Genomic DNA, 12,547 nt, shown 5'->3' on the forward strand with positions numbered 1-12,547 from the left:
CCAAACCGCCAAAGCAGATTTCATACAATTAACTAAAGAGGAGAGTTTACAATGAAAGTGAATTTCGATGTGCGCATTCATTCCGAGGAACGATGGTAAACAATGAATGCCACAGTTTTATTTGGAAGTGCGTATAAATGAATAGAACCGGTACCGATGAACGTGAAAAATCTCTTTGCAGATGTTCATCTTTAAATAAAGACTTCCAGCTGATATTTACCACTCAACAATGATTTTCAAAAAGGAACTCAAAAATGAGAGGTTTCAGATAAGATAAAGGTTAGTGAAATATTAAATTCTAGCTAAATTTTAATGTTTTTTTTAATAACCACATGTTTAATTACGAAAGTTCTGACCATAAATATTTGTCTGAAAGATGTTTGCTATTCCCGATAACGTGTTTGAAAGTGGAAATATTAGTTACATTTACGCTTCTTCGCTTGATCAAATATTGCTTTTTTTTACTATTAGAACTTAAGATGTTTTTTTTCTCTATTGTCATGGAAAAATTGACTCGACACATTGTTTTAAAATTTAGGCATATACCAGAAGGTCAGCTTTATTCAACAGAACATTGTATTGCATTAATGCATTGAAATCAGCTGGATTTTATTCTAAATGAGAGATCCGAGATTCAGTGATATCGATTCAATCTACTATTTTGTTTTGCACCAATACATTTTCAAGGCAATTGATTTATCGGTCCCGTGACAAAGGGAATAAGATGCATGCTCAGATATATTTTTGCAATGTCTTGGTTTCTATAATTTTGTCACATTGTTTGTTAATTGTTAAACTGATGGCAGTTAAAAATCTTCGGTACGGGGAAACCATTACAGCAAGAATCACGAATTCATAATTTACAGACAACTGTAAAATCTTCGACCATTATGGAAGAGCACGTTAATCGGTGTTAGAGGTGCGGACTAAACAAAGTATAACAGCTCGTTAGGATGATATTGAAAAAGTTAAACACCTACAGAAATAAAAATTCATTCCTTTCTTATTAATTTCAGATTTATATAAATAGAGACTTTATTAAGGCGAGAATATTGGGACTGAAAGAAATGCAAATTTTGGCAAAAAGAGCATTTTATTTTACTTTGTTTTATGGAAACATTTGATGACTGGTTCCATTATGAAGCTACAATCCAGAGAATTTCTTCAAAGAATAATATAGCATGATGAGAAAGGCACAAGACAGTGAGATATAATCACTGATTCACGATTCTGGAGACATTTTAAGTATAGGTACCTTGGAATATTGAGAGATCTCAAAAACCTTGATTTTTCCTCTTAAAATGAACCAACATTATGATCTAAGCTCTTTAAAAAAAATGATGCAGCAGCAAGGAATATTAAAATACTACAAGTAATTTATGTTTTTGTTATTAAAGAATAGACTGGAAAATCATTATACAAGCTACGTTTATAAATGGATGGGAAGAAATATATTTCCAATTTTTGTCAAGACTAGCTTCGAGGTGTCGAAACAAGCAGTAAGTTTGTAATTTAAGATATGGTCGACTGAACGAGTTTAATGAAATTTAACTTAAAAAATTCCTCTCAATTTTCACAAGCAATATATTATATAAAATTCTAACATTTAGGATACATTGATAAGCATTTAAATCAGATTCCAGTTAGCATAGAAATACCGATTTTGTATCTGCCGACATTGAAATGAAAATAACCAAAAAGGTTTTACGTACACATACATTTCAATTTTTTTTTAATAATGCAGAACTACTGTTTCGTAATCAAAAATTAATCCTTTTCCTCTGCGAAATATCACCCAGCCTTGACAGTAAAATTATTTGCTTTAAATTCGATATTGATGCACTAGACAGAAAATATTGCACACAACATATTGAACATTCAGAATACATTAACAGGCTTAGATTGACTACATAGTATTACAATAACTTTTAAATTAATTGCAACCATACAAAACAATACAAACAAAGACAATGCTGCATATAAAGCTACTTACGCAATTTGCTTAAAACAGTTTATTTTAAAAAGTAAATAAATCATTAATATAATTATTTCTTTCCAGACATAACATTTTCTTTTTCCAACTTCTGCAAGGTGAGTGGAAATTTTTACATTCACAATTTTCGAAGTTGAACGAAAACGCATGTCACTAAATCATAAATGCATTTATACTTGCATTTAAAAATTTCTCGTCTACATAAGAAATCAAAATTTGATATATATTTAAAGAAATTTCGCACCTTTCTTAAATCTGTTTACTTAAATTTAGGAACTTCAGTTATTTAAATTTCCCATTGTCTTCATTTTCCTAAATTTAGATAAATTTTACTTTTAAAAAGAAAAAAATGAGTAATGTTTTCTAGGGACAAAAATTAATATTTTTCCAAATTTTAAAACGTTTATTTACATTTCCACAACATGAAACAAAGGATCCTTTGATGGAAAAGGATTGATTCAACAGCTTTAAAAAGTGATCAATTACTTGGTATAAACTTTCATATCGAATGGCAATGGGCTACAGAATACCGCAAACTATGTTTAATTCGTGAGTTTAACATGCTTGAGCTGAAGTGATATATGCGTAAGATTGAATAAATATAAATGAAGATCACATTTTTTTTTTACAAAATTAAGTCCAAACCACTGTCAATTAGCATGCACAACCTTGGAGTAGTTCAACCATTTCAATTGTAACATTTAATGCTTCTACGTATTCATTACCAAAAGATTTCCAACAGAAAATCAGGCTCAAAGCAAAAACAAAGGGAATTACTTCAACCGTTTCATATTTAATGTTTACAAACCAGAAACAAATTTGAAGCTTCCAATTTCTCTTCTATGTCATAGGATGAATGGATTAGAAAATTAGGTACTCAGAATTTCTGAAATCGTTCAGATGTTTCCCTGCAGTATGTAGTAATTGCAAACAGAAAAAAAAGGAGCAAAAAAAATTTAGGATACAAGACATTTGCGTCATGCAATGTCAGGCTTTTGGCAACGAGGAAATCATTTAAATAAATCTTAGTTGCAATCAGTTTTAATATCAATATCATAGAATTGGAACTCGGATAAGTTTGAAGGAAAGCGATTTACTATTGAAATTTCCACTATTGGAATGAAACTGGATAAAAATTCGAGGAATTCAAAATTAGAAATTCTACAAGACAGATCAACCAACTGTTCTAGAGTAAAAAAGAGACGCAGCCAGCTAAATATTAATTGCTGCTTCAGAGAAAATTATCACTAAAATTTTAGATATATTATGTTGGGCGCTTTAAAGCATCGATTTAATTTTAAACAAACATTAATTTAATACTAAAAAACAACTATCAAATATTTATGAAGACAATTCAAACTACGGATAAAGATTTTTCTATGTTTTTCTTAATTCCCCGATCGAAAACTTAAAATCAATAGCTGGTCTTTTGACCAACCTAAGATTGCATTGCGACATTCAAGTGCAAACTTACAATTCACGCATACTGAAATATTTTTTGAAGAATATTAGAAATTTTGTCCTGTACACTAGTACTGACTGCAATAATTTGTTTTTTTTTTAAGTGTTTGTAGAATCGATTTATTTTCCTTCCAGAAGTGTGTCTTATTTTAGCATTTTGATTTTCGAATTATTTGTGTCTTCCAAAACAATTCATGAAACTTCAGAGAAGAATTGAAATTAAATAACAAAGAGAAATGTACAGTCAATCTGAAGGTAAATAATCTGATATCAAGTGGTTATCGCGCTCCAACCATGAATATTCAGAAAAATATTCAAATATACACAGAATCCCGATCAATGCACAATATCCTATCTATATAATATACACAGTGCCATATCTGGATGATTTTAAGAATTCGGTTTCTATTCTCGGCAACTGAACATTAAACTTAATTTTAATTGATTGAGGAAGTTATTAAAATTTCTAATTGCAGTTTATACACAGGAACGTTGCAAGTTTAATTTAAAAAAAAAAGATAAATTGTTTTACGTTCCTTTGAAAATATTCAGATATCCCCCATTATTCAAAAGTTGAAAATATATGTTAAGCTTCTTTATAAAAAATACGTCTATTAGTAGAACTAGAATGTTAATTTGCAAGGTTATTCAATATTAAGGTGGGTTTTCTTAATCTATTTCCGTATACTCCCTCCCTCCCTCTCACCAGCCGGCTGGTACCTACCCACCCTTGGAATTACGATTAGACGATTTGAACTATTGTTACCCCCCCCCCCCCATTCGTAACCCTCCCATCTCTTATTCCGCGCTTGTAGTTATAAAGAAGCTTAGCATGATACTTCAAACATCAGAATATGGAAGAAATCTGGAGATTAAAGACTAAATGAAATTTACACAGATCCTTAATCCTTAAACTCAATCCTTAATTACATCCAATATTTGAAGTTAGTAACTGGATGAATAATTTACGTATATATTAACATTTGAATCGCAAATTTTAAAACGGATGGATTATAATGGAAACTAATGGATAGATTTTCGTTTACAATTCTTAAATATTAAAATTTAAACAAATTTTCAAACAGTTACAATTTATTCTTTTGATAATTTTCTTTAAATTTACACACTGGCAAGTCGAACAGAAAACCGATAGCGTGTCATTTGAATACTTTCTCAATATTCATGGTTAAAGCAGAATTACTTGCCGATTCAGTGCGACTAAACTTTAATCTTCACTTGAACTCGGTAAAGAAATACTTTAGTTCATATTTCGGCGCTTGCAGGAATTATTTTAACACATTTTTGAATAATCACAGAGAATTATATAAAACATTACAAAAAATAATTTGGTCTTCCATATTTGCTTTACCTTTTGAATTTGTTTAGAATTTATATTTTACAGTATTGATATTTTTATTATGTGTAATCCAGTACTTGTGTTTGTCCTTGCATTGAAACTAGTTTTAAAAATTCAAATTCTTCTATCAAAATCATTATCGTACACTGTCTAGACTGTATCTTTATCACTCTGTACTGGCGTGGGGAAATAAAAAAGAATATATTTCACTAGAATGATGTCTAGACTGATTGTACAACCCTTTTGGTTTATTATATTGCTGAAGTTTATCAAATTATGTGAAGGGTTTGTTTTCCGATAAAGAAGTTTTATTTGCAGATTTGATGCACTTAATATCAGTCAAATTAATATTGAAATTTATATTAGAAAGCGCAGTGATTAGCTTTTTACCCAGTTGAAAGCAAGGAGTTTACAGTATTCAAAATGTATATGGAATTCTTCTATAACCGTTTCTAAATCAGAAACTAAGTATTTTTTAAGACTCTTTATTTGAACCAAGTGAAAAAGCATTTCTTTTATGCTTTCTGGCGCGCTTTGCACTGTTCAACATACAGATAATTCAGCATCCTCAACTGGAACTGGAAATTGCATTCAATTCAAAAAATTAAAATTTTGACACTAAATTTAGTTGACATTCGTACTGCAAATATTAGACACTATATAAATATAGTTCATATTTCAAAATCTTGCACTCTATTTTTTCTATTTCCTTCACAATTTTAAGATTTAAAAAAAAAAAAATATTGGGAATTAAGGCTGGTAATGTTCAAGTATCTTACATACCTTATTTTGCCACCATGTTTGAGCTCACAGAACCAGTTCTTGGGCCGGATGGATGAAATGTGATAGTAGTAGTCTGCTAAGTTACGCCAAACAAAAACTCAAACCGAAGTCAAAAGACTTCAAGTAAAAAGTACAGTCGAAAAATATTTTTAAAATTTGGAAGGGAACTAAAAATTTATAAAGAAATATTCTTAAAACAGAGCTAGGAAACAACTAGAAGGAAGTAAACACGCATGAAATACAACTTATGAATTAAATTCGGTACAGAAATATTTCAAAGAAAACAGATCTGGACGGGATCTCTTACGCATTGAATCCTTCCGGTCTAAAGCAATAGCTTTTAAATTTTGATTGAGTTTAGTTAAAATCAGGACATTAAAATGAGGTCAACAGTTTGAATTGCTTTGCAGATTGTAAACATACGTATTGGATTTCTAGAGAGCAAGTATATGCTTGGGTAATATCTCCGAAATGAATATGCGCAAGTGCTAATAGCCGACAACAACGAAATAGCAAGCGTAATATGATTTAATATCTTTGAAAATTACATTAATGCTGTCATTTATTAAGAATATGTTTCAAAGTTGTGCGAATGTATGCAAAAGGAACAGGGGCTGCTCAGTTGAGTTTTGTTCCTGTTCTTTGGCGCAAAAGCCATTTTTGGTGTGCTGCGCCAAACTGATTGTACAGGAATATTTTTTTTTTATCAAGTTATAATAAAAGATGAAGAGGATACCTAGTTCCAACGCAAAAAATAAGAAAACCCTGTGATGAGAGAAAGAAAATAAAAAGATATATCAGAAACCAAAAAAAACAAAGTTAAAATGTTTCAATATTATAAAAAACAATATTTCAAATAAAACGATAAAGCTTGACATATGGATTTTTTTAAATCACTGAAATCAGTGCAAGACATCTGAAAGAATGCTCGCCGCTGCGGAGCAAATGTGGACACTATTAGAATGATCCGCGAGACATACATATATAAGTGTGCAGTACCCAAGGAACAGATCTCTGTGAGTAAAAGCTGATCAGATTTTTTAGTATGCTTTGCTCTTACTGAGAACATGGTAAGGATTAGAACAAAAGATAATAGCAAATATTATTCTTCAAAGGGTGAAACTCAATGTTGAATAAATTGCTGTTGTCCCAACACCGAATGCAATAAATGCGTTGCAGAGCATGAAGCAGAGGTGAATCAATTACAAGTTGAGCAAAATCTGGAGGCAAACGGAATCGTTAATAATGACACCAGAAACAACGTGTACGTGCATTTGAATCAACTGTAAAAGCAATTCTGTAGTCGGAATGCGGATAGCTAAGGTAAAAAATTATTTGATTCGTTGCTGGATTCGTGTTATTTTATTGAAGGAGATTGATTCATATTCAGATACAGAAAAAAATACTATCCAAACGGCTGGTGGTACGACACAATTTTAAAGTAATTAATAACGTCCGATGCATCCAAGAGTTAATTTTTGGAATTTTTATTAGGTTGCATCACTTGATAATGGAAATGGTGAACTACTCTAAGAATGCACAAAATAAGCTAAAAACAATAATTCACTAAAGCAGACATATATCATTTCATAGTATCTTTTACCAAGACTTCTTGATTAGAAAGGAAAGTAAGTCCCAATGTCACAATCTCAGCTCCATGGTTCAATCAGTGCAAGAAGGTCTGTTTCAAGAGGTCCTGAAAAAAAAAAAAATTAAATATTTTCACAACACTAAATAAATTATAAAGTTGATCTATGCTTCCGTTATATTAACTAAGCAACATTAATTCCACGAGATTGCAATATGTTAGAACTTTTGTCTATGGAGCGATACAAATATGAACATCAACTACAGCAAACGATACTTTGAATTGTATCTCAAAACAGAAACAAAATGAAAAAATTAATCTGAAATATAAAAATAAATATTTTACTTACTTTTTCACCCATGTCTAAATGATTGGTCTATCGTAGCAATGATTAATGGCTTCGAAAGCAATGAACCAAAAAAAACCTAATTGAAAATTTCAGAGTTTCTTCGGAGCATACAAATTAGAGGAATGACTATCTGTAAAGAGAAAAAAAATTACGCTTCCATTAGAATGATCCAATAGGCACACTTTATAGGCACATTTTTTTACAAATAATCAGCCTGACCTAAAGTAAATACTGCAGTTTTTATTCATTTCCGAAATTTCGTAATTAAATTAATAGAAATATTCATTGTTGAAAAAAAAATATAATTTTTAAACGTTCTCAGCTATCTTCTTAAGAAAAAATAAGTATAATAACCATAATTCCAAAATATCGAATATCATTAAACCTTATTTAAAATGCAGTTGAAATTCCAGATAATAATATGCCTATGAGACATTTCGCAAGGATATATTACACAATCCATAACCAAAAATATCCTTCCATTTAGCTGTCAAATTCTAAATTTTTATGGTGCTTGTTGCCAGTGACTGTTTTAGAAAAGTAAATAAGTCCAGACCCTTAACCTCTTTGAGGCCCATTGATTTTATTAGTGCTGGTAGCTGGGTGCGATATATAGAATAAAATAAGTTTTTAAAAAAATGAGAAAAAAATTGAATAAGTTTTATGGAAACCAAATTAGAAATTTTATATCCAGTGGTGCCTGACAGTGCACTATATAAAGGGTTAATCCTCATTTTCATTCTGGAACCAGTTCTCCACTTATAATTTAGTTCACTCAACTGGAATATCATCCGTATTTGCTCAATTCCAGGAGTGAACTCACTTATTTGGCGCCTTTTTTCCCTTTTGAGATTTTTACCAGATTTATAACTGCAGCAATCGTGGCATCCAAGTGGATTTCTACTGGAGAGTATTTTTCTGAGCAATTTCCGAAAGTCAATATGTCAAATATTTTTTTTTTTTTTTGTCATGTTGCCTATTTTAAGAAAGAAGGCTGTGTTATAATGGTGTATGAGATGGAGGGTTTTATTCTATTATCAGTTTTTTTTGGCGTTAGAGTGGGTGAAACTCCAAGAGAAAAGATGCGTGAGCAGCCAAATTTGCCGCTTTATCTCGGTTCCCAAGGGGATTTTGAAAATCGCGCCAAGGCAGAGGACGATTCTTCACTTTCCCTAGATTACAATTGCTGCACAGATAGTGTAGAGAAACAATTTGTTTTCAACATTAGACAAGTAAATATTCGCTATGAGATTTCAGAATGCCGTTGCTTGAACAACGCAATGCAGCCTCGTAATCACAGAAACAAAATTGAATTTCTTGCAAACAAAACGAATAAAATTTCTTTAAATATCCGATACGACCACGAAATTGCCGATACTAGACATGATAAAAAGTAATATTTGTTATTGGATACGGAAAATCTATTTCATTAATAACATTTGGAAAAATTGAGGTATTTGTATTGTGTGCCTCATAGTTAGGATGCTTTTGAAAATTTCTGAAATTAAGATCATTTGTGAAGAATTGTTATAGATAATGTTAGAATAAATCTTTCGCAATTACCACAATCAAATATTCAATTATGTATTAAATTTTCTTTGCTTGTCTATTTATTGAAATTAAAATCCATGTAGCCTTTTTTGTGTCTTAACTAAAACACTTGAAAATTAAGAGCAATACCCAGCTGGTGTGTCTGGACATTCGCAGTGCAATATGTGCACAATGTACACGTTCGATGGAAAAATTAGGCTGGAAGACTTGATCCATCTTGCAGATTTTTTAAAATCGAATAAGAAATACGAACGTCTAGCTTGAAACTATTTAAACTATTTATAAAAAGATCTAAAATCTGTATAATATTTTAAGCATGAGTCAGCCATTTTAAAATATACTACATGGCAGTAATTATATGGCATTTGCAAAAGCACAAAAAATATACTTAATGTCGTCACAACGCATGAGAATATAAATTCAGTAATTAAAAAAAGTAAAAGTTTTGCAAAATATGCTTAAAGCATTTTGGAATTTATTAAATTTAGATAAAAATTGTGCGGAATATATTGGAACATTCGGAACATATAATAAACAAATAGATTATTAAATCTTAAAAAGATACTAATTTTTTTTACAACAAAATGCTTCTGATGATAAATATTAAATCCTCGGTTAATTTCGAATTAAAATATAGCAAAAAGTTTTCGTGAACATTTACCACCCAGGAAATAATTACTGGTTCAATTCGTTTACACTGTAAAAAGATTTACTCTTCAAACCGTACATAATGCACTTCACTATGCATGTCGCAAATCACTGAAAAAATGACTGCTGATAAGAATTTTGTTTGAACCAAGGCTTTATAAAAATTTTATTTGCTCAAAATAATATTTTTTATCAAAATTGTATTAATTACCTCCCTTTTACGACATTTCGTTCATAACATCTCTAAGACTTTAGCTACCACAATATCTTCTCTAGATCTTTCAGCGTCCTCCTAGAAATCATACAAAATTTTCAGACTACTGAACAAATTGTAACTAAATCGGTCAGTGACTAAAACAATGTCCATCTTTTATTTTAAAAAAAAAAATTAAAGATTCGAATCTTAAACATCGCAGCCTAACCAAGGAACATTTTGTATAATGTGTTTTATAGATATTTTTTTTAACAAAAAAACATAAGCAAGTATGTTGAATCTAACCCTTATTTTTGTAGAAATATTCTATCCAGAGAGCTGTAAAATTCTTTTTCTAAAGGAAACATAAAAGTTAAACTGCAAAATTAACTATTCTCAGATAACAATCAAAGTTATGCTATTTGTTATGAATTATCAACTGACGAAAAATAATTTTTATATAGAAAGTAATTAAAAATATAGTAAACCTTTACACAAGATTTCTTTCTATACATATTCTTGCGACTTACAATTTTTGCAGCTTATTTTTTGAAGACGATTACTCTTACATTCATACACGCGTTCTGTCTAATTCAGTAATTGATCAAATGAAAGGGCATGAAATGACAAAAGCAAGTATGAGCTCCATATTTAGTAATTAAATCAGCTTTTGAACAAAATCGTCATGCCTCTTTCACAGTATTGCTTTACATTGTATCAGTTGTAATTAATCTACAACACAAATATATACACTAAAGGCAAGCATGAGAAATTTGGTAAATTCATGCTAAAGTCAGCTATGCGTTCGTTTTTCTTGGTTGAAGATAAATCGCACAACTACGAATACTCGTACCTTAATCTATAAAAGGCTCAGTAAATGGACTAACTAGTAAATATATAACCTACTGAATCCAGAGATCAATGTGTGACTGAAACTTTTGTTAGTAATACAAGATTACTAGATAATTATAAAACGGCTCTAAATATACCAATGTATAAAAAATTAATCTGTTTTAATTTATGCTTTATTTTTTATTTGTTTTTTTTTAGAAAAATGGACAATTATGAGCATAAGTCCATATGCTTTTGACTAAAAGAAAATGAAAAAATACTCAAAAATAAGTTGGAATTATTACAACTTATTTAGTATTCTTTTAAAATCCAGAAACATTTCAATTCATGAAGGAGAAATTTAACAAAATCATTCAGAGTCCCCATGAACTGAGGAAGGCGATGTCAGGATTGAGGAGGGAAATAAAGTGAATAATTCACTTAGGGTTTATGTTAGAGTCCACTGTCCTTTTAAGCGGTAATTATTGAATTCGCGTATTGTAGAATTCCTTATATCCTGAATTCACGAACAGCATCAAGACTTCGTTTATATTGTAAATAAAACAAGCTATGTTCAATTTAAATAATTTAAAACTAACAGCAATAGTATTAGAATAACAACGAAAGTTTTTAAATCATGGTATCGGAAACTCTCGAATACAACATATCAATAAAATTTAACTTCAAATAAATGTTGCAGAATAATTAAAATATTTGAAATTCATATACGGAATAGAACATTTTATTAAAATAATTTATCTCAAAAATTCAACTAACATTTTAATGATTTAGTTATAAACATCTCATGATATACATAAAAAATAGAAACAATATTAAAATAATCAAAGATTATAAAAACACATACATTATTGAATCAAATACAGACAATTTAATATTCCTATAAAGAAACTACCTAATGCTAAACGTGCAATTTGAATCAAGATACTCACTTTTAAGCTAGCCATAATTTCTAATTTTTTCAAAGATTTTTTCGAATACAATGATATAGCAAAGGAAAACAGATAATAAATTGAAATGTTAGAAGATTTAATGCTTCAAAATACCAAAATGCAACCCTAAAGAAGTTGTCATCTCTTTCTTAGTAAGAATACGCCAATTTTACACATAAATTTCTATTTGGCGAGTTTAATTGGCTGCTCTTGACTAGCTAGGATTCAAATGTATTAACCAGAAATATCCGTAATCATACTTTCTACTTTTTGTCTTATTCTTCATAGAAATGTAGGAGGAGATATTTTTAGTTAATGCTGATTATGCAACAAGTAAACTATTGATTGTCGAAGCGAAATGTCATGAAAATGAAATAATGAGTTTACTGTTGACGATTCGATGGCAGAGAACAAACATAAATTCCTCCCATAGGTCGGATTCGAATCTACGGGTGACAAAAGATTGGACGTTATGAAGGAAGGGCGAGAGGTGATAATTCCTCCTATATTTTTAGGAGTCGGCCTTTCGGCCAGTAGTAACATGATTGTTTATCAAATTTCATTTATTTAAGTACTTGCATTTTTTGACTGATAGTTTTTACAAACAATTGAATATATAGATCAACAGATGGTCATCATTTGATGGTTTTTGGATCAAAATGTGATAATGATCTGAAAATAATAAGAATATGTACCGGATTTTATCTACTTAGCTCTTTACGTATCCTGAGTTATCGCGCTGATTCTTACTCGAAGAGATAAATAACAAATTTGTTCTTAATGTATTTCTTTAAAAAATCGATAGAAATGCATAATTTGATGTAAAGACAATGAATCAAATTT

The 12,547-nt window shown here is 30.0% G+C and overlaps 1 long non-coding RNA gene across 1 annotated transcript; it reads right to left on the minus strand.

Annotated features, from left to right (window-relative positions):
- Window positions 1-6,716: 6,716 nt before the first annotated feature.
- On the minus strand, window positions 6,717-11,832 carry LOC129981857 (uncharacterized). The gene is made up of 4 exons (XR_008785378.1): window positions 11,705-11,832; window positions 9,942-10,022; window positions 7,532-7,661; window positions 6,717-7,290 (listed from the first exon to the last, which is right to left on the minus strand). It is a non-coding gene; the product is annotated as an uncharacterized LOC129981857 (long non-coding RNA).
- Between the last annotated feature and the right edge of the window lie 715 nt (window positions 11,833-12,547).

This window comes from Argiope bruennichi, chromosome 8 (genome assembly GCF_947563725.1).
Source record: "Argiope bruennichi chromosome 8, qqArgBrue1.1, whole genome shotgun sequence".
Classification (NCBI taxonomy): Eukaryota; Metazoa; Arthropoda; class Arachnida; order Araneae; family Araneidae; genus Argiope; species Argiope bruennichi.